This window comes from Triturus cristatus, chromosome 8, assembly GCF_964204655.1.
Source record: "Triturus cristatus chromosome 8, aTriCri1.1, whole genome shotgun sequence".
NCBI lineage: Eukaryota > Metazoa > Chordata > Amphibia > Caudata > Salamandridae > Triturus > Triturus cristatus.
The window spans coordinates 677943513-677971020 of record NC_140591.1 but is presented as its reverse complement, the minus strand read 5'-3'; positions in this window follow the sequence as shown (position 1 = coordinate 677971020).

Here is a 27508-nt window from a genome sequence, read left to right as displayed (position 1 = left end):
CTTAGGGTCAAGTTTGCGCTATATAAACCCAAAGAAAAAAAAGAAAATTTGGGTTTGATCATTTGCAAGTTTAGTGCATTGTTCTTGTATATTCAGTTAGCTTCTTGCTTCTGCTATATATTAAGACTGATTCATTATAACAATGATGCAGCCCTTATCAGAGTCTTTTATTATCACATTGAGATCCTTTTTTTAGTCTCAGGGATTCAGAACGCTTTTTGCTCATATTACACCCTAGTGTGTTGATGTTTCTGGATTTTCCTAATAAACATAGATATGTCTTCTACCATGCGTTCCTGGAATTAGATCTGATTTTGCAACTGCTTTTTTCTGATTTATGGGTCTCAATGCCAATTCTGTCTGGTGTCAGAGAGCTAGTCTTTAATTTATATGTTTCCTCTGTTTCACTCTTTAAATCCATCAGGTTTGTCAGAGGTGGAATGTCCTAAGATGTTAATGTACACATAGATAGTTTTACTTTATGTTCTCAATTTAGGGCGAACTGCATTTAGTTTGAGTCTTCAAACTAATTTCTAAATGTCAATTCTGAAGTTGGCGAGATCTATTTTTTCCTCTGAGCAAAAGTTTAATCCTTTCTTTAACACATTTATGTGATAGTTTGTGAGTGTTTTGGAAAATAAGTTATCAAATTCTCCACATTCTCTTATATTTCTGTTGTTTTCCTCCTCTTATCTATCTGTTTTTATGTTTTCTCTTGCTTCTCTGTGTTATGTGTCTTCCCGTTCTCGTCTGCTCAGTCCTCCTCTTATTATTTTTCTCGTGCACATATGATATATTTTCATTTCTTCTAAAAGAAATGAAGTTGGATGTCGAGGTGCCTCTATCTGTGTAGGAGTTTGCCTCCAAGTTCTTCTTTGTACTTATGCTCTTTAATTTTCGTTGGATCAAACCTAGTAGCGAAGATGTGTAGCCTCCCATTTGAATAATCTAATCTTTCTCATTTAAACATTCCTGCTTTCAAGTCTTACGTATCAAGTTCATAATTGTCTTCTTTCTTTTCATTGCTTCCAAAGCATTTTTAACATCCTTAGTATCCTTATATTTTGACAATTCCTGCTCAAGTTTTTTATGTTCTTGACAAGTGTTTTCATCTTTCTTTCAGCACATTTGTTCACAGTAAGCATCAATGTAAAAGAGAGCTGTGTTGCCAGTCATTTAAAAGGTCACCATCCAAATCATTAATCGTGGGCAATAATCAAAATGTGCAGCACTTTTGTTATTCTTTTATATTCATTATATTTACAGAGTGTTGTCAATATCCACCATTTATTAAGCTCCATTAAACAAGTTTTTTCCAGTTCCTTTTTTATTCTGAGGAGGCTTTTAGGATCTCGTTTTTGCTCATCGTCCATGCATTTAGGCACAGCACCTCCCTCATTGAAGATTTCCTCAGCAATCTGTGTTCTTTTAGACATTTGATCTGACATTGTAGCTTAAAAGTAGACTCAAAGGTGCACTTTATTCAAAATAATACTCCCTTTGGAGCAGTTACAATTTTAAAATTCGTTTCAATAGTCACAAGTTTTCACAATTCAATAAACTTTACAAATACTCCAACTGCTCACCAATATTGCCAGAGAGATGCCCTTTATCTTTTCCTAGTGCCTCCAGGCAGCAGTCGGAGCTCCTTTCACAGCATCCACACGCACAGAGAGACACAGTACTGCCAAGGAGGTAATTTTCAGGAAGCTATAATTTATTTAGTTATCCATACCAGCACCGAGGTGAAAATGGCCTACGTTTTTCAGCCGCAGCCTTCAACAGGGCAATACAGAGATTGTGTACTGTGTACCTTTTAAAGGGGCAGAACCCCTTACCCACACCTCAACAAAACCTTTCTTAGCACAATTGAGATACAAGTCAATATCATAATTCACGCCATCACACATTAGTGACATCCACATGTCAAAGGTAGTAAGAAAATTAGGCACAACATTACACTTGAAATTTAACCTGGCCGTACACTTGAACTTGGCCAACTCGGCCCCCCAAGGACCTACTCTGCTGCGCCCAATGTGCCAGAAGGCCCCAACGCGCTTCAGCAATCAGTTGCATTACTTGAAATCCAGGGCACCGCATAGCGCACCGGCCCTCCGGGGTACCTGAACATAGGCAGCCTCCCCAAGATTCTACTCAGTACATACATTGCGGGTTAGAGCAGTAGAGTCCAGGACCATCAGCAGGTCAGTCCCCCTCCCCACCTACCCTAAGCACACTTCCATCCTATCCCCTCCTGGGGCCATCGAGTCGCTGAACCTCCATTGCTGTGCATGCCACTTTGTTGTTAACTGTCAGCGCTCACCATCAGGGTGAGAAGCTCCCTGGTGCACTTGCCCTCCACCCCTGGCACTGACTGTGCTCCACAATAGCCCCCAGTATCATCTGGATAAAGATCACCATCCTTTCTGCCGACAGATGCACTCCATCCTGATGGAACAACTCCCTATTTCCTGCTTGGAGGAAGTTGTGCCGAATTGTGCATATCGTGGAACCTCCTAAGATTTGTTTGATTGAATGGTTCAGCTTCTTTACAGATTGGTTCATAGCCTTTACCGGAGCCCCCCCAGCCCATACAGCCTACCGTATTATGTCCGAGCACAATATTGACACCGTCGGTAAGTATTGTCTAATCCTAGACATGGCGCAAAACAAGGCCTCTCTCACCCCTCGCCTGCCTAGTGACACCGTATCATTCCCGCCTGCGTGAATGACTTAACGACCAGGCTGGGAACTGCTTCAGATCCTATTGCTTGTTCAAGCCGACCAAACAGATCCTGCAATCTTAGAACCCCCACCCCAATCCAATGGTGTGCAAACCCAGCGGCCTCTTGTGCTTCCACAAGACTAAACCCGCAGAATTGCTGCTCTGCGAATCAAGGAATGCCCACACCAACATACGTGTACTTGGATGTGGGCATCAACTGAAAGAGAGAAAGAATTGCTGTTATGACCAAGACTGGTGGGCCCCCGAGCATCACACCTCCCTCTACACAAGATTTGGCTGCATGTACCACTAAAAACATGCTGACCGCCATTAACACACCCTTTTGATTGCTTCTGATGGCAGGCCCATTGCAGCTGCTGTGGTGGCTGCCCCTAAGCAAAAGGAATGGGAACTAAAGTGTGTTGAATCCTCGCCCAGGTAGGCCAATGTCCGCCTACACACCTGAATGAACTGGTATCGCGTCATTGGTGCCCCATCCCTGTGGGCTAGAAGACTGGTCGAGGCCACCATGGGGCGTCCCTTGCCAATGCCACCGGACAGTACGCGGTGTTGTGCGGCATGTGCAATTTCACCCATGTGCCTTTCCCTAGCGGGTCCGTTTTTTACCTTTGGATCCTGAGATGGATCGCCCCTACCTCCAGGCGGACATCCGCCACGCCTAGCCCCCCTTCACCCTTGTTTGATGATGCTAACAACTCGGAGATGAACAAGGCCCCAAAGAAGGCCAGCACTTATGCAAGGCTGAATAGCTCAACTTCATATTGGGACCAGCACACCTGCTGAAAGGCCCCCAAAAGCCTCCCTAGCCTCTCCAGGTTAATAGCACACCTATTGTCTTGCACGCCTGGTACCATGCGTTCCCAACCCCTAATGGCCTTTCGTACCCTAAAGTCCTTGGTAGGATCCCTTACTCCTTGTAACCCAGCAAAGAAGGCAATGGCGGACAGTTGCCGGCGCACTAGCGACTGCGATTTCCCCCCGTCCCTCTGCTCCACCAGAAAACCTAGCACTCCTTCTGGGGTGAACCTCTGTGCCTATGCACCTGATCTGAATGTTGCATTGTACACCCCCCAAGCCTTCTCGTACATACGTTCTGTCTAGGGCGCCAGCGCTTCTGCAAGTATGTCTGCGGCAATGGGGCACCAAACCTCCACAACTCCTCTGTGAACTCCGGCATCACATCGTCTGCTTGTGGCCACAGTGCCCTGAACTTTGCCAACTTAGATCGAGACAAAGCGTCAGCCACTGAATTATCTACATGTGGTACATGTTTGGCAAAAAAATGAACATTATGAAAGCGACATAGCGAATAAGGATCTTCAGCAACCGCAGCACCCAAAGGCATTTCGTGCTTTGATTATTGAAGGCCATGACGGCTGACATGCTATTGGACCAAAAAATTATTCTGGTGTTCGCTATTGATGAGCCCCAAATATGTAGTGCGACAATGATGGGAAATAATTCCAGAAATGTAACGTTGCCTCTGATCCCATACCCAATCCATTCCCCTGACCAATGCTGCATGCACCACCCAGAGCCCAACACTGCCCCAAAACCAATGTTGCCCGCCGCACCTGTGAAGAGGGCTATCTCTCTGCTGCTCTACGCTGGTTGCTGCCACAATAGTGTTCCATTGAAATTATCCAGGAACCCCCTCCATGTCTCCAAGTCCTCTCTGACCTCTGTAGACAATCTCATGTGGTGGTGCTTAGCCGGTAGGCCAGACATTGCTTGCACAATGTTCTTTGAAAAAACTCTCCCGATGGGAATCACTTTCAAGGCAAAGTTTAATTGCCCCACCAAGACCTGCAGCTGATGTAGCGTAACCTTTCTGACTGTTATGCAGGTGTTAACCGCATCCCTGAATGCCCTCACTTTCTCCTGCAGCAACCTACACTCTCCTACCACCGAGTCTAGCTCGATCCCCAGGAAGCACAAACATGTGGTGGGGCCTTCAGTCTTGTCTCCAGCCAATGGAACCCCCAATGCCTGAGTAAGCTGTTAGAAGCCCTGCAGGGCCCTCCCACATGCCCAGTCATCTGGGGGCCCCATGAACAGGAAGTCGTCCAGGTAATGCACCACATCATCCGATGACACCAAGTCCCTCATTGCCCACTCCATGAATCTGCTGAATGTCTCAAACACTGAACACACTATGGGGCACCCCATGGGCATGCTCAAGTCAAGGAAGTACTGACCGTCAAAAGTGAAACCCAGCAAGCGAATATCCTCTGGGTGGACTGGTAAAAGGAAGAAGGCCGACTCTATGTCTCACTTGGCCATGAGGACCCCCCTGCCCTATCTCTGTAGTTTTGCAATGGCTTCGTCAAATGTGGTGTATCGCACTGTGCACAGCGCAGGTCCAACCCATTATTTACGGATAACCCGGTAGGGTAAGGGAGGTTGTGAATCAAGTGGTATTTGTCTGGTTCTTTCTTTGGAACCAGCCCTAGGGGCAAACACACTAAGGATGCGCACAGTGGAGAACTAAAAGAACCCACCACCCTCCCCACCTGCACCTCCCTTATAAACTTGTCACGGACCAACTCATGCTATTGCAGAAAAGACAACTGATTTTTTGGTGGGACTGATGTGGGGGGAGTGTGGGAAGGAATGCGAAACCTGTCCTTGAAACCGTAGTACAGCATGTGTGCATCCTTGTTGTGTTTATATTTGCTGAGTAGATGCGTGAGAACGTGCAGACAAATCGGGGAAGGGAGCTTCACAGTATTAACTGGGCAGTTGAGTCTTTGGGGTTGTTTGCTTTCTCTGCGTGCCATGCTTTTTAAAACACTTAAACTCTGGGTGTCCTTGCCCCCTGCAAAACGCACAAATGTGTTTAAAATTACATGCTGCCCCTTTGTTACATTATTTTTTGCTGTACTGCCAACAAGCCAGTTTTCCGTCCCCCAAAACTTCTGTCGAACTGAGAGGACTGAGCCACCCTCTCTGTTGCTTGAGACATATTGAATTCCGCATGCCAAATACTGATCTCCCTCTGGTCCCATGCTATTTCTGGCCTAACTGCTTTCATTTGCATAAACTTGACGACATACTGCATCCATGCTGACCCTTGGAACTCGGATGCGGTCCCATGTAGGAGGGACATATACCCAAATAATTGTGGGTCTAACAATGGCGTTTTCTCAGTCAGAATCACTGCTTAGATTGAAAACCCCATCACCCAGTTCTTCAAGGACCACGCTACCTACACGGTTTTTGACTTTAACTTGCTCTCCTTTCCAGCTGTTGCCCTACTTGGGACCACCCCCGCATTAATCAAGTCAAAGACATTCACAAATACCCCCTTATGAATCCTTTCTCGTGTCTCTAACGGTACGTGCCAAGAAATTGCTGAAGAAGGTGCCAGCACCAAGGAGGTAGACCCAAATATCAACGAGGTCACTACTGAAGGCGATTGGCCTACGCTCGCCCCCACCGTAGCCCTTGTAGGAGAAGGCTGAGCTACTCCCAACCCTGCGTCGCTTGCGCACCCCCTGACTGTGCCCACACTTGTGCTGCCACCCCCTCTTGTGCCCCCATCAGCGGAACTGGTCAGGTGGTGGTGGCACAGGCTCCCTCATCAATACATGGGACTGGTGTGCAGCAGCGCTCCCTGCTGCTTGCAACCCCCTTTGTGCTCCTGTTGCCCTGTCTGGCCCGTGATGTGGTGGCACCTGCACCCCTGCCGTCATTACTGGGGGCTGGGAGGCCGCAGCGCTCCCTGCTGCTTGTGTCACTACTGGCGCTCCCCCTACCTGTGGTGCACCCACAGATGCCGCTGTCGTTGAGATTATGCTCTACCCCACCGCGCCCACACTCATGTTAAGTACTGGCCCCTGAGCCGCCTGGTCCGAGCTGCAAGCGGCCATGCCCGGTGCCATTGACTCACCCCCCACTGTGGCTATTGATTCAGGCTGTATGCAGGGGTTGTCCTGTTGCCCCTCCCTATAGCGAACCGGGACCTTCCTCTGCTGCTTTGGTGCCCCACTGTCTGGCTGTTGCACTGGCTCATAATACGCAAACCTATAATAGGGAGGTTCCCTAGTCAGGCAAGGGGCAGAGAGGAACTCTATGAGGGTGTACACCCTCCCGTGGGTAACACTAAATCACTATGAGTACTCCCGCGATGGACCAACCAGCAATAACAATATATTGCTAGTTCAAATGATGGTATGCCCTATTTGAAGTGTATAACACCACCTAAGTGTGGGGAAGGAGGCAAGTCCTTTTGTTATTATATTCCATCACACACCCTAGTGGTGTCATGCTTCATCATCGGGACACCCCGACGCCTAAAGGTCAGGGTGGGCTTAACCAATATTTCAGGGAGCACTTAATGAGATGATATTTGGCCAGGGGGTTTTAAAGATTAAAAATTGGTGTCAAACCCCAGTTTCCCTTTATTCTTGGGTTTGCACTGATAATAAAAACAAAAGAATTGGGTTTCCAGGGATTTTATGGTCCTAGGACCCTATTGCCAACATGTTTCTGTCCTGATTGCCCCATAAAGGGTGCACAGACATTCTTCAGGGTGTATACCCCCTGTAAGATTAGAAAAGAAAAAGGGAAGTTCCCTATACTAATGTGCAGTAAGGGCAGATAGCTGCTCCTTATTAAAATACTGTCATTCTGTTAATAAATTCACTCCATCTGTGAAAAACAGAATATTACCGCCACCAAATATATACACGCCACAATGTTGAGTGTCATTTACACGAGTGGTTATGCTACAATCACGCGCACATTCTATTTTTTGATTTCACGTATGATGATGAGAGTATAGAGACAATCACTTTATTCTTGCTGGAATGTTGCTTTGCAAAACGAAATTGACGCGCTTTATATGTTGTTTGTCTTCTTGTTTGTTTTTCACAGATGGAGTGAATTTATGGGTAATTGTGAGTACCCACATGAGAATTATAGGTCATTTTTCAAAATGACTTCTTTTTTATACATTGTCTTTCATTTGGAAGGCAGAAATGCATCGAAAGTCAATAGGTAATAACAGTTGATCTACAATTCTGTGTTACCCTAAGTCTCCCAATAAAAATGGTACCTCACTTGTGTGGGTAGGCCTAGTGCCCGGGACAGGAAACGGCTCAAAACGCAACGTGGACACACTTTATTTTTACAGTGAAAACTGACGCATTTTTTGTAAAGTGCCTAGCTGTAGATTTTGAACCCTAGCTCTGCCGGGACCTACGAAAACCCTCGCAAACCTACAAATTTGTTTAAAAAAAACACATTTTCCTCACTTTTCTGTGGTGGAAAGTTCTGGAATCTGCATGGATACACAAAAATCCTCCCAGCACACATTCCCCAAAGTCTCCCGAGAACAATGGTACCTCACTTGTGTGGGTAGACCTAGGGCCCACGACAGGAAGCTGCCCAAAACACAATGTGGACACACCACATTTTCACAGTGAAAACTGACCCTTTTTTGCAGAGTGCCTAGCTGTAGATTTTGAACCCTAACGCTGCCTGCACCTAGGGAAACCTAGCTAACCTATACATTTTTTAAAACTAGACACCCGGGGGAATCCAGGATGGAGTGACCTGACTGGCTCTCACCAGGGTCTGTTACCCAGAATCCCTTGCAAACCTAAATATTTATAAAAGAAAACACATTTTCCTCACATTTCTGTGGTGGAAAGTCCTGGAATCTGCGTAGATCCACAAAATTCCACCCACTCAGCGTTCCCCAATGTCTTCTGAGAAAAATGGTACATCACTTGTGTGGGTAGTCTTAGTGCCCGCAACAGGAAACGGCTCATAACGCAACATGCACACACCACATTTTCACAGTGAAAAGGGACCCTTTTTTGCAAAGGGCCTAGCTGCAGATCTTAAACCCTAGCTCTGCCGGCACCTAGAGAAACCTAGCAAACCTATACATTTTTGAAAACTAGACACCCAGGGGAATCCAGGATGGGATGACTTGACTGGCTCGCACCAGGTTCAGTTAACCAGAATCCCTTGCAAACCTAAAAATGTGTACAAAAAACACATTTTCCTTACATTTCTGTGGTGGAAAGTTCTGGAATCTGCGTGGATCCACAAACTTCCTCACACCCCGCATTCCCCAAAGTCTTCTGAGAAAAATGGTACCTCACTTGTGTGGATAGTCATAGTGTCCGCGACAGGAAACGGCCCAAAACGCAACGTGGACACACCACATTTTACAGTGCCTGGCTGTAGATTTTTAACCCTAGCTATGCAGCACCTAAGAAACCTAGAAAACCTATACATTTGTGAAAACTAGACACCCAGGGGAATCCAGGATGGGGTGACTTTTCTGGCTTTCACTAGGTTATGTTACCCAGAATCCCTTGCAAACCTCAAAATGTGTCCAAATAAAAACACATTTTCCTCACATTTCTGTGGTGGAAAGTTCTGGAATCTGCATGGATAGTGAATACACAAAATTCCACCCACCCCGCATCCCCCAAAGTCTTCCAAGAAAAATGGTACCTCACTTGTGTGGGTAGGCCTAGTACCCACGATAGGAAACGGTCGGTGTGCGTGTCACCGAGTCTCCCTTGCACGCTTTTTGTAAATGCGTCTTGTATATATTTGCCCGTATTACTTTTAATGTAGCTAAGTCGATAACATTTTTTTAAAAAATAGGTGTGCATGTCACCGTGTTTTTAGTTGCATGCTGAATTCATGCCAAACGCTCACTAGAGGGTGAGCGTATCACCGCTGATGACAGCTAGCACTACGATGTTAAGTAAATATAGTTAAACAATACCATGTAGTCCTGTGTTGCGCAGCTTGACCTTTATGAAGTTTGAAGAAAAATAAGCCTCAGACTGTGCAGTGTCAGCTACATACAGCCTCCAATGCTTTTTTCCCTCAGCGAACGCGAAGGGAGGAGCTGGCTTACGCTGGCTGACTGAACAGACTGAATGAGGTGTCATAACCCGAAGATGCCGCTGAATCCTCTTCCGTAAGCTGCCGTCAGTTTCTAACCTCTGCGCTCTTCCGTCACATCGACTGCAAGCTGCTGTTCTGTGGCCGGATCCTTCTTCACACAGCACACCGTGTACTTCAACTCGATACTTAGCACACGTTTTTAAGGTAACGATTTCAGCACAACTTTTTTTCCTTACTTCTATTGTAAGTCCGAAGTCGATTCTTCTGTGGCTGCATGGGTTTTGTGTGGGAACTCTCCGCCTCGTCGCCAATAAACGATGTAATAATCTACGTTCAAGGATGATGCTTAATAATAAATTTATTATTTAGTACAAGTTCCCACAGACGGCTCGGCGTGCGTGCAAGCAGAGCTCTAAGATGGCAAACCAATAACTGATCTCAACTGTCAAACGCAGTGTCCCTCGCGTGCCAACAGGCAGCGCGAGACCTGAACAACACAATGCCCAAGCGCGGGAGGCACGCGGGGAGAGAAAATTACAGTGGGTCAACTACCCGTGACAGGCAAGGGCCCAAAACCAATTGAGGCGACTTCAAAATTACCTATCACAAAACAAGCTGGTTTTGCAAGGGGGGTTCCCATGAGTTTTTAGCCCTGGGCTCGACGGCCATCAAGGGAAACCTACCAAACCCACACATTTCTGAAAAGTAGACATCCTGGGAAGTCCAGCAAGGTATGGCTTGCATGGGTCCCCCAACATTTCCCTACCAAGAATCCCCTGCAAACCTCAAATTTAGCTGAAAAAGACACTTTTTTCTCAAATTTCAGTGTGGGAAAGTTCTGGAATCTGGGTGGATCCACAAATTTCCTTCTACACAGCATTCCCCCAGGTCTCCCAATAAAAATGGTACCTCACTCGCTTGGGTGGGTCAAGTACCCACGACAGGCAAGGGTCCAAAACCTATTGAGGCAACATCAAAATTACCTATCACAAAACAACCTGGTTTTGCAAGGGGGGGTCCCGTGAGTTCTTGGCCCCGGGCTCGGTGACCATCTAGGGAAACCTACCAAGCCCACACATTTCTGAAAACTAGACACCCGGGGGAGTCCAGCAAGGTAACATATCCAAAAATAATATGTAAAAATATCCATTCTGAACATTGCCCTACTCATATTACTATATAAATACTTCTTCCATAGCATGTTTAAACTCATATTTTGTACTAAGTTTCTTTAAAAACCATCTTTAAGACCTATTTTCCATTTTCGCGGTTATTCGGAACATTGCAACAACGTTATCCATGACGATCGTTCCTTTCCCATGAAGTCAAAACACATATATGCACACAAATTACAGTATTCTACACACTAGAGGTATATTACTGTTCACTTCAAACTCATGTTTTTCTACTGTATTTCTAAAACAAGCATCTCTAAAACCAATTTTCCTTTTTCGCAATGTCGGTCATTGGGATCCCCGTGGGTATGTCGCGAAAGCGGAAAGTAAAAGCAGGAATTCAATAGCCACCACATAAAGAAATTATAACTATATAATTAATTCTAACCATCACAGTCGATAACTCACTATATAAATAACTCTATAAAATTATTTATCAATATCTGTATACCAATGCATACTAATGATTCATTGATATATTTTATTAATGTTTTCACCAATATTTGCGACAACGTTGGTTATCGCGATGTCTCCGTGACATACAATTAAAACTTCTGTCACTAACACCTCCATTTCTCAAACATGGGTTCAGAGCAGCTCTGCCCTGACCCCTTATGTGGGCTTTCACACAGATTTTCAGCCCCCGGAACCATTCCCGAGCAATAAAATAGAAGCCGCAACTTTCTGTTCACGTTCCGTCCAGCCAATCAGAGCATTCCTGTTGGAGCGTGCATTCAAGATTAATTGTGAAACCACTGCACTATATCTGTGGGCAGAGATATCACTATCATTTTAAACTTAAATTTCTCAAAAACCTCTGAATGGATTTACACCAAATAAGCAAAAAGCACTTCCTTGAACAACTGACGTCTAACTCCCTGCCAAATTTGGTGTAAGTTTGTTCAACGGTTTGGGCTGTAGAGTTGGCTAAAGGTTTCTACGGGAATTAACATTACAAATGCAACCCTATTTGGTGGCCTAAATCTTAGTCCTCACTTCACAGATCACCCCCAAACAATAGTGCCCACCATGACACTTTTTTGGCAAAATTTCATGCAGTTCAAAAGACGCCAAAGTTATATCCAAGTCAAAAAATGTTTTTACTATGGAAACTATGTCCCTACTGTAACTACCTACTGACAACTGCCAGTAGAATACTACCTACTGGCGATCACCATTAAATATTTATACTTGTGGTCGCCAGTAGGTAGTTGTCATTAGGACCAAAGATTCCATACGAAAAGTGTTTTAAAAAACGGACCCTTTTTGTTTAAGCTAGTGTGTCGAAAGTTTTGGTGCAATCCATCAAGCGGGAGCTAAGAAAACAAGCATTTGCAATGCAATGGGTCTCGCATTTGCGAGATCATTGGCCCGGTAAATGACAATGCCTTTTATTTATGTTTTAAAAACCAACACGTAAATAAAAGGGATTGTCATTTACAATGCCAATAGCTCAAACTCTCGCAAATGTGAGATCTATTGCATTGCAAATGCTTGTTTTTATTTGGTGCCACTTTTATTTTGGTGTCCTGTCTGACTCTGATGTTTCCTGTTAATATTACACAGGATTGTAACAGTTCACGAGGGGCCAGACCACACTACTTTAGTTGCTCAGTGCATCTCAAAGTCGTGAAATTAAATAAAAAAGCATTAAAAACAATATAACTGATAGTGGTTTCTAAGTACTCCCAGAAATTTATAAGTAGCAAGTTTGTTGCACTTAAATCCATATGAAATTGATCTGCAATTATTTTTAGATAAAGGAATGTTTATTATATTTAATTGAAGTATTACCTACCAGATTTCGATTTTAAATGTAAAGGTATATGTCTGTGACCTCGACGTGATTTGAACACGCAACTTTCTGATCTGGAGTCAGACGCACTTCCGTTGCGCCATGAAGTCAGCTGTTAATTCTGTTCGAGGATATTTGATATATGTGAGCAGTTTGCTCAGTGATGAAATGCACCATGGTGACAATTTTTTGCTTTTGAAGTATTAGAACGATAATTGAAACTCCTTTTTTTATCCACTTCTACCTTTTCGTGACACCCAGAAACGTGCTTTACTGTTGGCGCTGCTATATTATGACACTGCCAAGTGTGACAGACTGTGAAAAAACACAATTCTCCTCGCAGCACGTAAGAGCAGACATTTGTCACGCAAGTCAGCCGAGATCCCACCAGCTCCCATTTGCATAACATGAACCCCTGTGCTATTTAGTAATACATGTGAGCCCATGTGTGTTCTTGAGTAGCCCACTGTGCACTGATGCCTCGTGGCCTTGAGTACATGAGTACTAAGAAGCAGCAATGCTGCAATGTCTCCAAAGTAAACTCTTCCACTTCTTCTGGCCATTTCTTGCAATTTGATTGTACCATGTGCTCGCTCATTGAAAGCGGACACAAGCGCGGCGTCATGTTATTTTGGGTACAAGGTGCTAGATAAGGAAACTCTCAGATGCGACTTAGTTCTGCTGTGGCTTAAAGTCCCCCTATGAAACAGCTGAATCTGTCTGAATAGAGGTCCTGTGGCATTTCTGACCCCATGGTAATACATTCAAGAGAGCAGTACTGAAGGCCGGCTTAAGGAGTGTTCCTAACATGTCGAGTGCTATCCATATTCAAACACTGGACATGAAGCCGAGTGTTTCAAACCTCTTTCTTCTGTGCCTTTCCACTCTTGCTCAAAAGATGGCTTCATATGGTACTGAAAGTAAAAATCAAAAAATACTGTCCGAAAGCAGGTCACCGTCGAACCCGCTGACCTATCTGTGGCAGCGTACAAAGTCTAGGGTGAGAGCAGACAGCCTCGTTGAACCTGTTGCACTATGTGTACTTTGGAAGCCCTAAGGGATTAAACGTACAGGTTGTTTGTTTATCTAAGGCCACCGATGGCAAACAACAGCGTTAGGTAGGTCCTTGAATTAACCCCTAGCATGGTTACAATCCAGATTCGTGATGTCAGCACAGGGGCGTCTCTGCTACTCGTTATTTAAGAAGGGGCGCTCCAACTTCCACGGGGAAACGGAACTAGAATTCTGAGTCATGGAGGTGTCACTCTGATATGCTTTGCTCGACGGCACGTGAAACAAGCAGCATGCGCTGCCCACAACTCGCGCACACCGGCTCCTTGTGCATGCGCCGCTGCCATGTTTAGGTTAGGCAGAGATGCGCAAGACAAAGAAAAAGTCCGAACAGTGCGGACAAAAACTGTAGTTGGTGGCCGCTGCTTCCGGACTACACGGAAGTCAGTTGGACATCAACAGCCAGTGAAAACAAAGGTAACAAAAGCGATCACAACATTTAACAAATGGCAAGCGGCAGGAGAAACTACCGGCTGCTTGCCAACATATATAGATTAATTTATGTCTCGCTGAGACAGCGCATGCAGCACATGCGCTGCCAAGGCTAGACCTAAAAAAGAGTAGGAGACCTAAGCGAGGAGGCCAGGGGAAGAGGAGAAGAAGAGAAGAGGAGGAATACAAGAGAAGAGTGACACAGAGCAACGAGAAGTAGTAATAGAGTAAAATACGAAGGATGTAAATCTTATGAGGAACTGCACATTTGGAGGATGCCAGAGATATTGATCTGGTGAATTTTTGTTCTAATAGTTGTTAAATAATGATAATAATCAACAAGTATAATAATTTAATATTATGGAGAAAAAGAAATGAGAAAATAGCATTTTGCATAGAAGTATCAACTTGTTCATGTGGAAAAAGATGGTGCTATTCCTTTGGAGGTCAGTGTAACATAATACTTGGAATTTTTGTATTATCATGGTGAGACTGATTAGCGCTAATCTTTCTTCAAGTTGCCCAACAAATAGACTGTTTTGTATGAAAAAAAACTATTGGGTGAAATGAAAATTAACTCTTTGCTTGATTAGAGCATGTAGATAATTGCCATATCCATTATGTAGAGCATTTGCACATTTCAATATAGCTGTACAAGAATCCGGACTAGTCTGTTGTCAACGTTTACCGTGCTTACTTTGTAAACTAACATGACCATCGAGTCTGACCAAGGCGAAAATCTCTAAAACGCGTTGATACACTGCTATCTCTGCACTTTTGTGAAATAAAGTGAAGCTTGGAGTGCCCTGCCTCGACCTTACCACTGGGGAGAGAGAAGTGGATAAATATATATTCCCAGTGACCAAGGACAAGTGTTGTCCGAAACGCGTCAGATCTGAGGACTAAATCAACAACAGTGCCAGATATCGTGTGGTTTGTGTTTCTCTGTTCGCCACACAGTGATGTGCCGAAGTGCGGGGAATCCTTTGGTTTTTTCGAATATATATATATATATATATATATATATATATATATATATATATATATATATATATATATATATTCACTAAAAAAACAAAGGTTACAAGGACGTTATAGTAAGGCTCAGATTCACTTATACAAAACTAGTGAAATTCAGCAGTTATAGTTACCTGAGCTAACTATAACTTACACACAAGCAAAACACTGTGTCTGACCTGACATATTACATCACCATGACATGGTCAGTGATATTACTGATGGCATCACTGATGTCATGATCTACAGATCCACTCACACACCGACCCACACACCCACACAACCTCCCATACACCCACTCACACACCCATACCCAATTATTCATCTGTAGAGCTACTCACATCTACTCACTCACACATACAGCCACTCACATAGCCATTCACTTGCCCATGCACCTATTCACACAGGTACTCAGTCACCCATACAGTCTCTCACATAGCCATTCACTCATCCATACAGCCACTCACACATCCACGAACTCACCAACACAGCTACTCACTTTCCGAGTCATTCACCAATACAGCCTCATAACAGAGCTACTCAAACACTCACACAACCACTTACATATCCATTCACACATCCATACAAGCCCTCACACATCTACTCAATCACCCATACAGCCACTCAACAGTCACTCTCCAAAACAGCCACTCCCACACCCACTCAGTTAACCAAACACCCCCTCAATCAGCTACTCACTCATCCATACAACCACTTCGTACCTAGTCACTCACCCATACAGTCACTCAAACAGCCACTGAGTCACCTATACAGCCACTCACACACCCACTCATCCACCCATACAGCCATGCACACAACCACTCAGCCACTCAGTCACCAATACAGCTACTCACATAGCCACTCACTCACCCTTACAGCTGTTCGCACACCCATGTATTGACCCACACACACATGCCCACTTATTCCCCAATACAACCACTCAAACACCCACTCACACATCCAAACAGTCACTCAGACACCCACACACACAGATACAGACAGTCACACTGCCACTCACATAATATATGTTACAAATAGCATCACTCATTAGTAGCACACAAAGCATCCTAATTTAACTTGTGTAGTGCCATAGTATACATGTTTAACACTCATAAACTTTTAGAAACACTCACAGTCATTGGATGATGCCATCAGTGATGTCATTTGAGGTCATCAATGATGTCATCAGTGATATCATTGACCATGTCATGAGTGATGTCATAAGTGAGGTCATAAGCTGTGAATTGCAGGGGTGTAAGATATAGTTTGCTCAGGTAACTATAACTGCTAAATTTAACTGCTTTTGTACACGTGAAATATGAGTATAACTAGAACGTCCCTGTCGCCTTTGAGCAGATCTAGACTGCTGCTGGTGTTGAGAGTGCTCTATACAGGAGCTGCTTTCCACCTAAACTTGAGAACTACCCAGAGTTCTCTGCTTCTTTTTTTGCATAATGTATGTGTCACTCTATGCCTGAAAGGGTATTGTTTTGACTTATGCTGGGTGCTCCCTTGTGTCTGGACAAAGCTATACCTCTCTAAAGAGCTCTAATTAGAGCGAAACACTGTGTCAGGGGTTGCTTTTACTCGTTTTGGGTTGGCTTCGTTAGTATTTTACCAATTCAAAGCTGTAATACTGTGCCTGGAGTGGTAAATGGCTTTTGTCATTTTATAGCTCATCATGGACAGCACTGTGCTAGTCCTATGCTTAAAGACTTTGCTGTAGAAATGGCAAAAGACTTTGTCCCTTTGTATCTCGGCGTCGATGGCACTGTGCTAATCCTATGCTTAAAAACTTTGATAAAAAAGCAGACATTGGAGGTGAGCAGATCTAGAGTGTCGCTGCGGTTGAGAGTGCTCTATACAGGAGATGCTTTCCACCTAAACTTGAGAACTACCTAGAGTTCTTTGCTTCTTTTTTCGCATCATTTATGCGTCACTCTATATATATATATATATATATATATATATATATATATATATATATATGTATATATATATTACACTTTCCAGAAGTCATTAATCACGCGCTCTCAGGGGTCCAGATCATACCAGGAGTTTATTCAAACCGTTACGCGTTTCAACACTCAAGGTGTCTTGCTCACACGATAAGGTCGCTTCAAACAAACGTGCATATGTATACAAAACTACTAGACATAGACGTTCCTGTCCATATGGATCTCACAATGGGGGAATACTGGAAGATCAGGAAGACATCACCACAGATAAAGCAGCATGCACCAACTTTAAACCTAAATCAATCTTCTGCCCTTTACTTCCACACGACTCTATTGACACATTTCACGATGTGGTTACCAAGGAATTAACACGAAAAAAACATAAAATAGAGACTAGTAACAAGACAAAGTTTAACTTATCTTTCCAGCAAAGGGAAATCATTCTCTCTCTGGCCCAAGATAAAAGCATACTTATCAGACCATCTGACAAGGGTGGTAATGTTGTACTATGGGGTAAACAAATGTATGTTGATGAAGCTAGGAAACAGTTGAATGATGCTGATTTTTATTGTAAATGCAATACTACCGTATACAATAGCAGTATCACTACTACCTGGGAGAAACTATCACAGTGGCAACAATCAGGGTTGATTACGTGGTATGAGTATTGTTTTTTGAAAAAAGATTATCCAAAATAACCCATACTATACCTTTTACCAAAAATTCATAAAATCCTGAGGTACCACCAGGTAGGCATATAGTATCATCCGTTGGCAATGTAAATGAAAACATATCCAAGTATGTAGATCATTTTTTGAAGGAATATGTAGTTGATTTACCATCGCACATAAAAGATACCAAAGATTTTTTAAATAAAATAGAGGGTATCAAATGGGAAGAAAGTTTTACCTTAATTACCCTGGACGTGAATTCACTATACACTATCATTGATCACGCCCAGGGAATTGAGGCATGTATGCACTTCCTTAGTAAAAGAGACATAGGCTACTTAGAACACACAAAGATGTTAGCAGATATGATAAGGATATGTCTCAGTAACAACATCTTCATGTTCGATGGTGACCTCTATAAACAGATACGAGGTACAGCGATGGGCTCATGTTTTGCACCGAGCTTTGCGAACCTCTTCCTAGGTAAGTGGGAGGAGGAGTTACATAACAATGTTAATTTTCGGTCAGACTTTGAGAAAATTGTAGTCTGGCTAAGGTACATAGACGACCTTTTTGTTATATGGAGAGGAAGCGAAACTGAAGTCATTGACTTTGTGCAGAGACTTAACAGCAATCCATATAACATTACATTGACACATACGCAGGCGCGGTGCGTCCATTGGGGCGTGGGGGCGTAGCCCCCCCGCCCGCGCCCGCAGCTCCCTCCTAGCTCCCTCCTCTGTGAATGTCAGTCAGCATGACGTCGGACCGTGGGCGGTCCGGCGTCATGTTGACTGACATCATTGTCAGACGCCTTTGGGAAAGGCAGCACAAGTGCGCATGAGTGGGCATGGAGCTTAATTTTTACTCCGTGCCCAGTCATGCATACTTGTGTTTTTGCTGCCTTGCGCATGCCCATTAGGAGCCCCTTGGTCTCCTAATGGGCAGGCGGCGGGCGAGGAGTAGGCGGTGCCATCAGCCAATCCTGGCGCTGCTGCAGCGCCAGGATTGGCTGAGAGCCGGGTTGCAGTCACTTGCGTCACGTCACGTGGACGTGGTGTTCTGGACCGTTTGAAGGGGCAGAGAGGCACCAACGTGGACCAGGAGAAGAGGCGGTCAGGTAAGTGTTTTTTAATTTTAGTTTTAGGGTACATGAGTCATAATCGGTGCGGTTTGAGGATTCCTGTTCCTTGTGCTTTTGATCAGCATCATAAGTGAAAGAAAGCCTATCATTTATATTCTGTTCTGTTATAGTCCTTTCCTTTTTCTTCCGTTTTATTCTGTTGTGCTTCATTCTGGGCTTTTGAGTTATTTTAATTCCACTTGGCATTCCCTTAGCAATTAAGTTTAGCTCCTCTCCCATTCTGCTCTGTTGGATGTTTGTGTGTATATACGATGGTTGTTTTGTTGCCTTGCTGAGTGATCTATAGCTGCTGACAGTGTCATAGCAGCCTACAGTTCTGTGGCAATTGTTTGTATTGTTCATTTGCTTGAAGCCACTTAGAGCAGAGCTAACCTAGCCAAAGGTGCAACTCAATGCTATGTATTTACACCACGGCGGCTTAGTAACAGAAGACACCGTGATGCAGACGGTGACGTCAGCAAACCCACTAAACTCTTTAAAGTTAAAGGTATTCCCAACTGCTCTCTATTTAGGCTGAAAAAGCAGATTTTTTCTGGACTAGTATTCACAGCTGTTCTTAAAGAATACAACCGGTTGGTCCACACTACTGATGGTCAATCCTCCAGACGCTATAGCAGCAAGAACATGACTGGGTGCTTTCGAGCAGAGCAAGCGCAGTCTCTAATACTGCCCTAACCTGACACAGCAAAATATATCATTGTAAGAACATTTCCATAACCACTAAAGCTAGAAACAGTGCTGCGTCATGAATCATGCATCGCACCAGGCCGCAGTAACATCACTATGCATACGCGCACTTGCGTGATGACGCATTTGCACATATACATTATGGTGGTTTAGGGTTTCTGTTTTTGCAGTGCTGTCTAGTATGCTTCCTTTTTGGCACTGCTGGCCAGCATCGGCAAAAAACAAAGACAATAGGTCTGCATTGACAGAGTGAAAAGGTGAGACCTATCGGCTTTGCCAATGCTTCTTCTCGTTTACCCTCTTATCGCCTTTGGAGACTCTGGTAGAAACGCAGAGGTATTCAGTGTGAATGGAGAGCTGGTGCACTATCTGTTCAGATCAAGAACCCTGTGGCATTTGGGTTCTCCTAGGTTTTAACTGGAGCTTGGTGGGGACCAATAGTAAAATGAGAAGTATAAAATATATATAACATTTTTCATTGGAATGGATATTGTAGCCGTATGTGGCTTGAGTGTTTTGCTTTAATGAATTAAAATTGCATCTAAAGTTGAATCTAAAACGGTATTACGGCGCCTGTATTGGGTATTCTCAGTTCTGTACAATAACTTTGCTGCTGACTGACTATGGCAGGCGGACATGTTCTCATGCCTTCTAATGGACTGAGTGGTGGCGGTGTTATAGGCGGCTCCTGCAGAACCAGGACTACCAATTCTCAGTGCCCAGCACAGCGTTTGATAGTGGAGAGCATGAGACGTTGTTGCCAAGGCTGGGCCAAGTGGAGCCTGGAGGGCTTGCCTTTATGTAGACAGGCTAACTCGCCTTTGGAGGTGGGCAGTATGTGACAACGTCATATTGCTCATTTCGAAATATGACTGACCCGAAGGATCAGCCTCGTCACCCCTCTTTTTCAACGCGTACGTCCTCCCCGTCCTCAAACTGATTTGAACATTGAACCTACAGTAACACAGGGGCGGCTGGTGACATTTGAAAATGGCGGGATATGTACTTAGCTGGGATGAGAGTTGGGAAGGTCTAATTTTGATTGCAAGTGTTTTGAAGAAAATCCATGGAGGGGAAGGGGTGTTTTGGCCCTAGTTTGAGAGTGCGTTTTGACGCAACTTTGTTACGGGGCACTTTTACGCTCACCATTTTCAAATGTCACCAGCCGCCACTGCACATACGATCAGTAAAAAGAGTGTGGAATTTCTGGATACACAGGTTACAGTAGAAGGCAATACACTATCAACTAGCCTACACCGCAAAGAAACTGCAGGGAACAGTCTTCTTCATGCCGGCAGTGCTTATCCTGATGTATTAAAATGGAGCATACCATATGGAGAGTTACTACGGGCACGTAGGATTGTAGTACAGAAGAAGCTTACATCAAGGAACAGGATAATATGCTTAAAAGATTTAGAGAACGTGACTATCCAGAGTGGGTTCTCAAGAAAGCTATGAATAAAATCAAAGGCATAGACAGATCCAAGACGTTGGCATATACTGAGAACGAGAGTACCAATGTACAACCTATAAGGGTGATTACTACATTTAATCATCAGTCAAAACAAGTCCACAAAATTTTGTTGGACAATTGGAATATTCTAAAAACTGACATGGTCATAGGTCCCAATCTCAGTGATAGACCTTTGGTTACATATAGAAGAGGCAGAAGTCTCAAAGATATGTTGGTCAAGGGTGATATCACTGAAGTACAACAAGCGAATATGCACAACCTCAAGGGGTTTTATCCCTGTGGACATTGCAAAGCTTGCAAATCAAACCGTATGGTGAAAGAGTTTAAAACACCAGGATTCGGTAAGAATAGGACCATTACACAATTCCTTACCTGCAGTACTAGTTTTGTCATCTATGTTTTAGAATGCCCTTGTCAGCTGAGATATGTGGGAAGTACGACCTTTATGGTTAAGAAACGTATCCAAGAACATCTTAGAGCCATTACCAACATGGATCCCCACTATCCAGTTGCACGGCATTTTCAAGAAAAGCATCAATCTAAAAACTCTCTCTTACGCTTTTTTGCCATTGAACAAATCAGGATGGGAAACAGAGGAGGCAGCAGGGAATTAGCATTGAGAAAGAAGGAATCCAAATGGATATTAGAGCTGGAGACTATGTTCCCTGGGGGCCACAACCTTGATGAGGAGCTAGCAACTCACTTACATGAAGACTGATTTGTTTTAGTGGAATTCAGGAACTTTCTTAAGTTATTCCGTGATGTATTTATTGCATGACAAAAATAGGAGTAAAGCTAACATGTATTTATTTGAGATGTATGATGAAGATTTTAACTCTTTCTCTTATCTTGTGTTTTTAGGAGGAAACGAAGGGAACCATCACTGTCACATCACGGGCTCCCTACCCTTTTCTTCGCCAACGAATATGCTCTGCACTCATCGCATGCTAAGAGATTCTTGTTTTCTATATTATTGCACTTATATCACTGGAGACTCTTTATAAGTTTTGTTTATATTTTCACTTTGTTTTAACAAAACTATGGACAGTTAGATATTAACGGACCAATGTGCCACTGGGCTTATTAGATATATTATCAATATGCAATCATATACATCTATGATTAAGCACGGCATGCCGTTTTTACATTCTCATGGTTTATTCTGTTATTTGTAGAGGCACTAGTCCGCCTGAAATAGAATTTACGAATAGCACTAGTTTTCAGGTAGAAGCATGCCTGCACTCTGTTGTGTTAATATCCATGTGATTATTCACTCTAAATAATCGACTGGGAACTGAGTTTTGTAAATATTGTAAATATGGTAGCACAACATATGTTCCACTATACATCGATTTTGCGTTAATATAGTGCATAATTTAGGCACAGGCAAACTTGGTACGTGCAAATCTCATTATTACGGATTGTACCCATAATGATGTATACCTTTTGCAATAATAATGGGTATAAGTATTGATTGCTTGACAAATGCAACTATTATATCTTTGTAACATCTGAGTAAAAGCACAGGATGTAATGTTTATATTGATAAACACTCCCATTACAAAATGGCCGCTGCCATTCCCACATTGTGAGATCCATATGGACAGAAACGTCTATGTCTAGTAGTTTTGTATACATATGCACGTTTGTTTGAAGCGACCTTATCGTGTGATCAAGACTCCTTGAGTGTTGAAACGCGTAACGGTTTGAATAAACTCCTGGTATGATCTGGACCCCTGAGAGCGCGCGATTATTGACTTCTGGAAAGTGTAATTAAAACCGTCCGGTTTTGGGTTACCGGCATTACACGCGCCAACTGGCAATGGGATAGATCTCAGTAAAGACCCGACTTGGATTGTATATATATATATATTCACTTAAAAAACCATAGGTTTCACACATGTTATAGTTAGCTGTACATTTCACTCGTAAAAAACCAATGAAATTCCACGTTATAGTTAGATCAGGTAACTATAACTTGCGCGCCCACAATAAACTGCTGATGACGTCACATAGTACATCACTCATGACATGGTCAGTGACATCACTCATGACATCAATGATGACATCTGAAATTACACATTGTGGATTGCGGTCGCGCAAGTTATAGTTACCTGATCTAACTATAACGTGGAATTTCATTGGTTTTTTATGAGTGAAATGTACAGCTAACTATAACATGTGTGAAACCTATGGTTTTTTAAGTGAATTTGCAAGGTTTTGTAAATGATAATTCCTAACTATAACGTGTGTGAAACCTATGGTTTTTTCAGTGAATTTGTACGGTTATTTTAAATGCTAAGCTATGTATTTATTTTTTATTTTTTTTTCTGGTTTTTCACTATGCGCACACCCTGCACGCACGGTGCGCTTCGCGCACCGTGCGCGTGCTGTTGGCGCTCGGGGCGCTTCGCGCACCGAGCGCCCACATTGCGCAGTCCATGCCGTGCGCGCCTCGCCTTTTTTTACGCAGTAACATTTGTTTTTTTCTCCCTTGTGGGTCCTTTAATTTATTTAATAAATGTGATTGTTACTTCTTTATTTTTTTTTTTTTATTTTTTTTGCCGTGCGCGTATGGTAAGCTTACCGTACGTGTACCCCGCGAATTTTTTTAAAAATTATTAAATTTATTTTTCGTACTTTTGGGTCCTTCTTGGACCCCCTGACAAACACTAGGGGGTCTGCAACTCTCTTCGTTGCCCCCGTTTCACGTTCCCCACCTTTGTTTCTTAGTGCGAGAGACAGAAAATGGCGGCCGACACTTCCTGATTTCGAACGATTCGAAAGTTTACAGTCATGTAACCACCAATCAGAATTGAGCTCGCGCACGGCACCGTACGCGTACGGTAAGCTTACGGTAAGCGCACGGAGCGCGCTTACAGATATATATATTGATTTAAATGCTATTTTCTCAGGACCTACTGAACAGATTTACACCAGACCTACAAAAGGCACATCCTTTACCTGAAGACTACCTCTCTGCCAAATTTCAAGTAATTCTGTTCAGCCGTTCGGGCTGTAGCTGTGTCAAAAGGTTCTATGGAAAAATGCATGGGGAAAACGCGTTTTGGGACCCCCCTTTTTTCTCAGCCCCCGCTTGACGAATCCCCCCGAGACTTTCAGGGTAGGAGCGGAGCGTAGCGCCCCATTAGTTTTGAAAATTTCGCGAGGATTCGTCGACGGGCGCCAAAGTTATTCCAAATAGAATGTTGCGGATTTCCTATGGAAACACGGTCCTAACTATAACTATCTACTGGCGACCGCCAGTAGATAATATATATATATATATATATATGTATATGTATATATGTATATATATTTATATTATTTCCGAAGCTACATCTGAAATTCAATTTAAATTGAATAGAGTGTCTTTAGAATAATTGCAATAATTGTATGTTGGAAATATGTAAGTGCTGGAAAAGCTGCCACATGTGATTCTTTTAATGTTGTTATGGTGGTGTTTGTATGAGTTGTATGCTATTTCATTGACCACTTTTATGGCTTACGCCGAAATCAAATTATTCTGACGAAAAGTGGTTCCCTGTCACAGTATATTGAATTAAACTGAAAAGAGAGGAAAATATGCCTAATACATGAGCTACTTCCACAAAGGGGGAAAAAAAAAAGAAAAGATTACAAATACAATGTAGCAATGCAATCAAATGTGCAATGCGAGGGTCCGTCTCTAACATGAAAAATACTTCTTAGAGTCTATCAATCTGCTTAACATTTATAAAGATCTATTGATGTGTTAATGAAGTTTAGGACTCCGTTTGCCTCTCATGCGTGGTACAACTACATCAAAAGCAGAGTGATCAAGAACTGAGGGAAATTTATCTACGGTCAATTTAACTAAGTGCAAAGCAAACTGGTTCTCCGAGGTCCACAATACATTTCCCAAGGTCATTTTATTCATCAACACGTCTACTTTTTTAATCATTTGACAATTTCAAGTAACTACTTATTGTCTTCTTCACAGGCTGATCAGTGTAGACAACCGGTGTTTTTTATACCATTTTTCTGCATGCCAATAATTGTTGTCCTCTTTTAATTATTGAACTGTTAGTTAAGGCGTTAGATATTTAACTGTTAAGGAGAAGAAAGATAGAGAGACTATCCAGAAGCACTCAATCGAGGTGGCATACTCACTCTAAACAGACTGATCCCAAGGGGCATCTGAGCATTGAGTTTGTTTGTAGTTGTTTTGGTTTCTGTGAGTGAGCACATGGCTCAAGGATTAGCATCATGAGGTGCCTATCAGCAGGAAGAAGAGATGCTGCATTATGTCTAGACTCTGCAACATATTTATCAAACAAAGCCACAGCACTGCACTGCTGGATTGGGCCATAGAGAAACTGTAGGAAGAGCTCCATTTAAGGGAATACGGTGTATTTCGGCCTTTCCCCCTGGGCTGGCACACTTTAGGCAGCCTAGCATCAGCGCAGGCAACACAGGCAGGATTCTTTTTGTGCAGCAAGGGACAATACCAGGAGATATATTTATTTTTCTTTTTGTGCTACAGGATACACAGAAATAGGAAGTAACAAGGAGAAATAATGGAATTTCTCCTTGTTATGCTCCCCTGGAAAGGCGTAATATTTTGGTACATTCGTCCGTTTACAAGTACTTATAGATCTGGGAATGTGTCAAAATCCATGGGAGTTTCATGGGAATTCCCACTGCAACGCCCATGGAATGCCTACCCAGGCAAAGTAGCACAACGCAGCGATTTTCGCGCCTCTAGATTTATAAAGCCAATCAGAGCCATGCAAAGTGGCATCATAAATCTGTCATAGACGTTTGTGCAAGCTTTGAATATATATGTCCCTCATTTTTTTTATCGCTGAAGAAATTGTGGCCATCTTCTGTGGATATATGCTATATCTACCAGTATCATAACTTTAACATATTAGCAATACCTCTAGGATCGAAGCCCCTCTGTGCATACATCTTAGTTGCTTAACAATGCTGCGAAAGGAGTGACAAAAATGTGAACAAAAACAAAGAGTAATTAAAAAAACAACACGATGCCATGATGAGTTGATTCTCTGTCCAGCTTTTTTCTCAACTCAATTTAACATATTTACTGGAGCACTCCACCCATGCATATATATTATGCATTCTATGACATTTTCACCCAAAGAAAACTAACCACTCTAAAATAAGCTTAAGTGCAGGGTCATTCACCCCCTTTGCTGGAGCATGTATCTGACCAATCAGCACCTCACATATTGGCCTAACTACCTCCAGTACACTAATACCTTGTCCTCTGAAAGGGCACCAGGAACCTGATACAATTTAGAGCGCAATGTGGCCTTCTCAGGTTATGAAGCTCTACATTAATGCCACAATATAATAAACCAAAATCTTCAAACAAAAGCTGTAGAGTAACAGTGAATTTTGAGTAATATTAGGCAACCTATATGAATGTTCATTTGAAAATTAGTTGTAATATTTGCATGTAATGATATATTATGCTAAAAAGAGTTTAACGTTTTCAGTTGCATATATCATAGATAGCAAAAACATTTATTTATTGCTTCCTAACATTTGAAATTAGTCGTCTGTCACTAATGAATGAGTGCTGAAACCATGTGAATGAATTGAGAGTGTGACACAAACGGGGGTCACTGCACCCTGTTAAGCGTCGGATGGGTCAGTGAACTAATGCATTCACTTCAGGGATCTCTTTAATTGCATCGTCACAGGCTCATTCTCAATGGGTCCACTCAGCCTTTCATCCAACCAAGATTGATAAAATGAGTACCAATGGTATTGGTAATAATAAATATTCATCATCTCGCAATAGTACAAAGAGTCTCTTTTAGGGGTAAATTTGTGCACTACAATATGATTCTAATGTCACAATAGATATTTATAATAACATGCTGCTTCGAAATCACTGTATAAACCTACACCAAACTTAACATTAATGTATTTACCAGACTAATATTAAAGACATCCATTTGAACGAGCTTGTACATTAGGAACTACTTTCCAGATAACGCTAGTGTCATAGCACAGTTAACGTATTAAATGCACTCAGATAAATTCTATGATACACCCTTTAGCTGTAAGCAGTCGCCACCATTAACTAGTTGATATGGTCATTCTAAAGTCAGATCAGAATGATTGTCCTCATTTTCAAATGATACAGATCATTTTATCCATTCAGGGCCAGATTTATCAAGGGATTGCATTGCCCTTGACTGATGCAGGGTGTTGGAAGCGCAATGCAATATATTAGTCAGATTAACCAAGCAATGCAAGGCCACCTTTCATGTCCTTGCATTTCATAGTAGATCTGGAATAACGTAAGGCAGCACAAATTTCTGCCTTGCGTTGCTCTGCCTGGGGAAGAGGTTTCATGGGTGCAGCATGGGTGTTCCCACGCATCCACCAATAGATTTTGACGCATTCCCAGATCTCGGTATAGAGTGTGCTTTTCCCCTATAC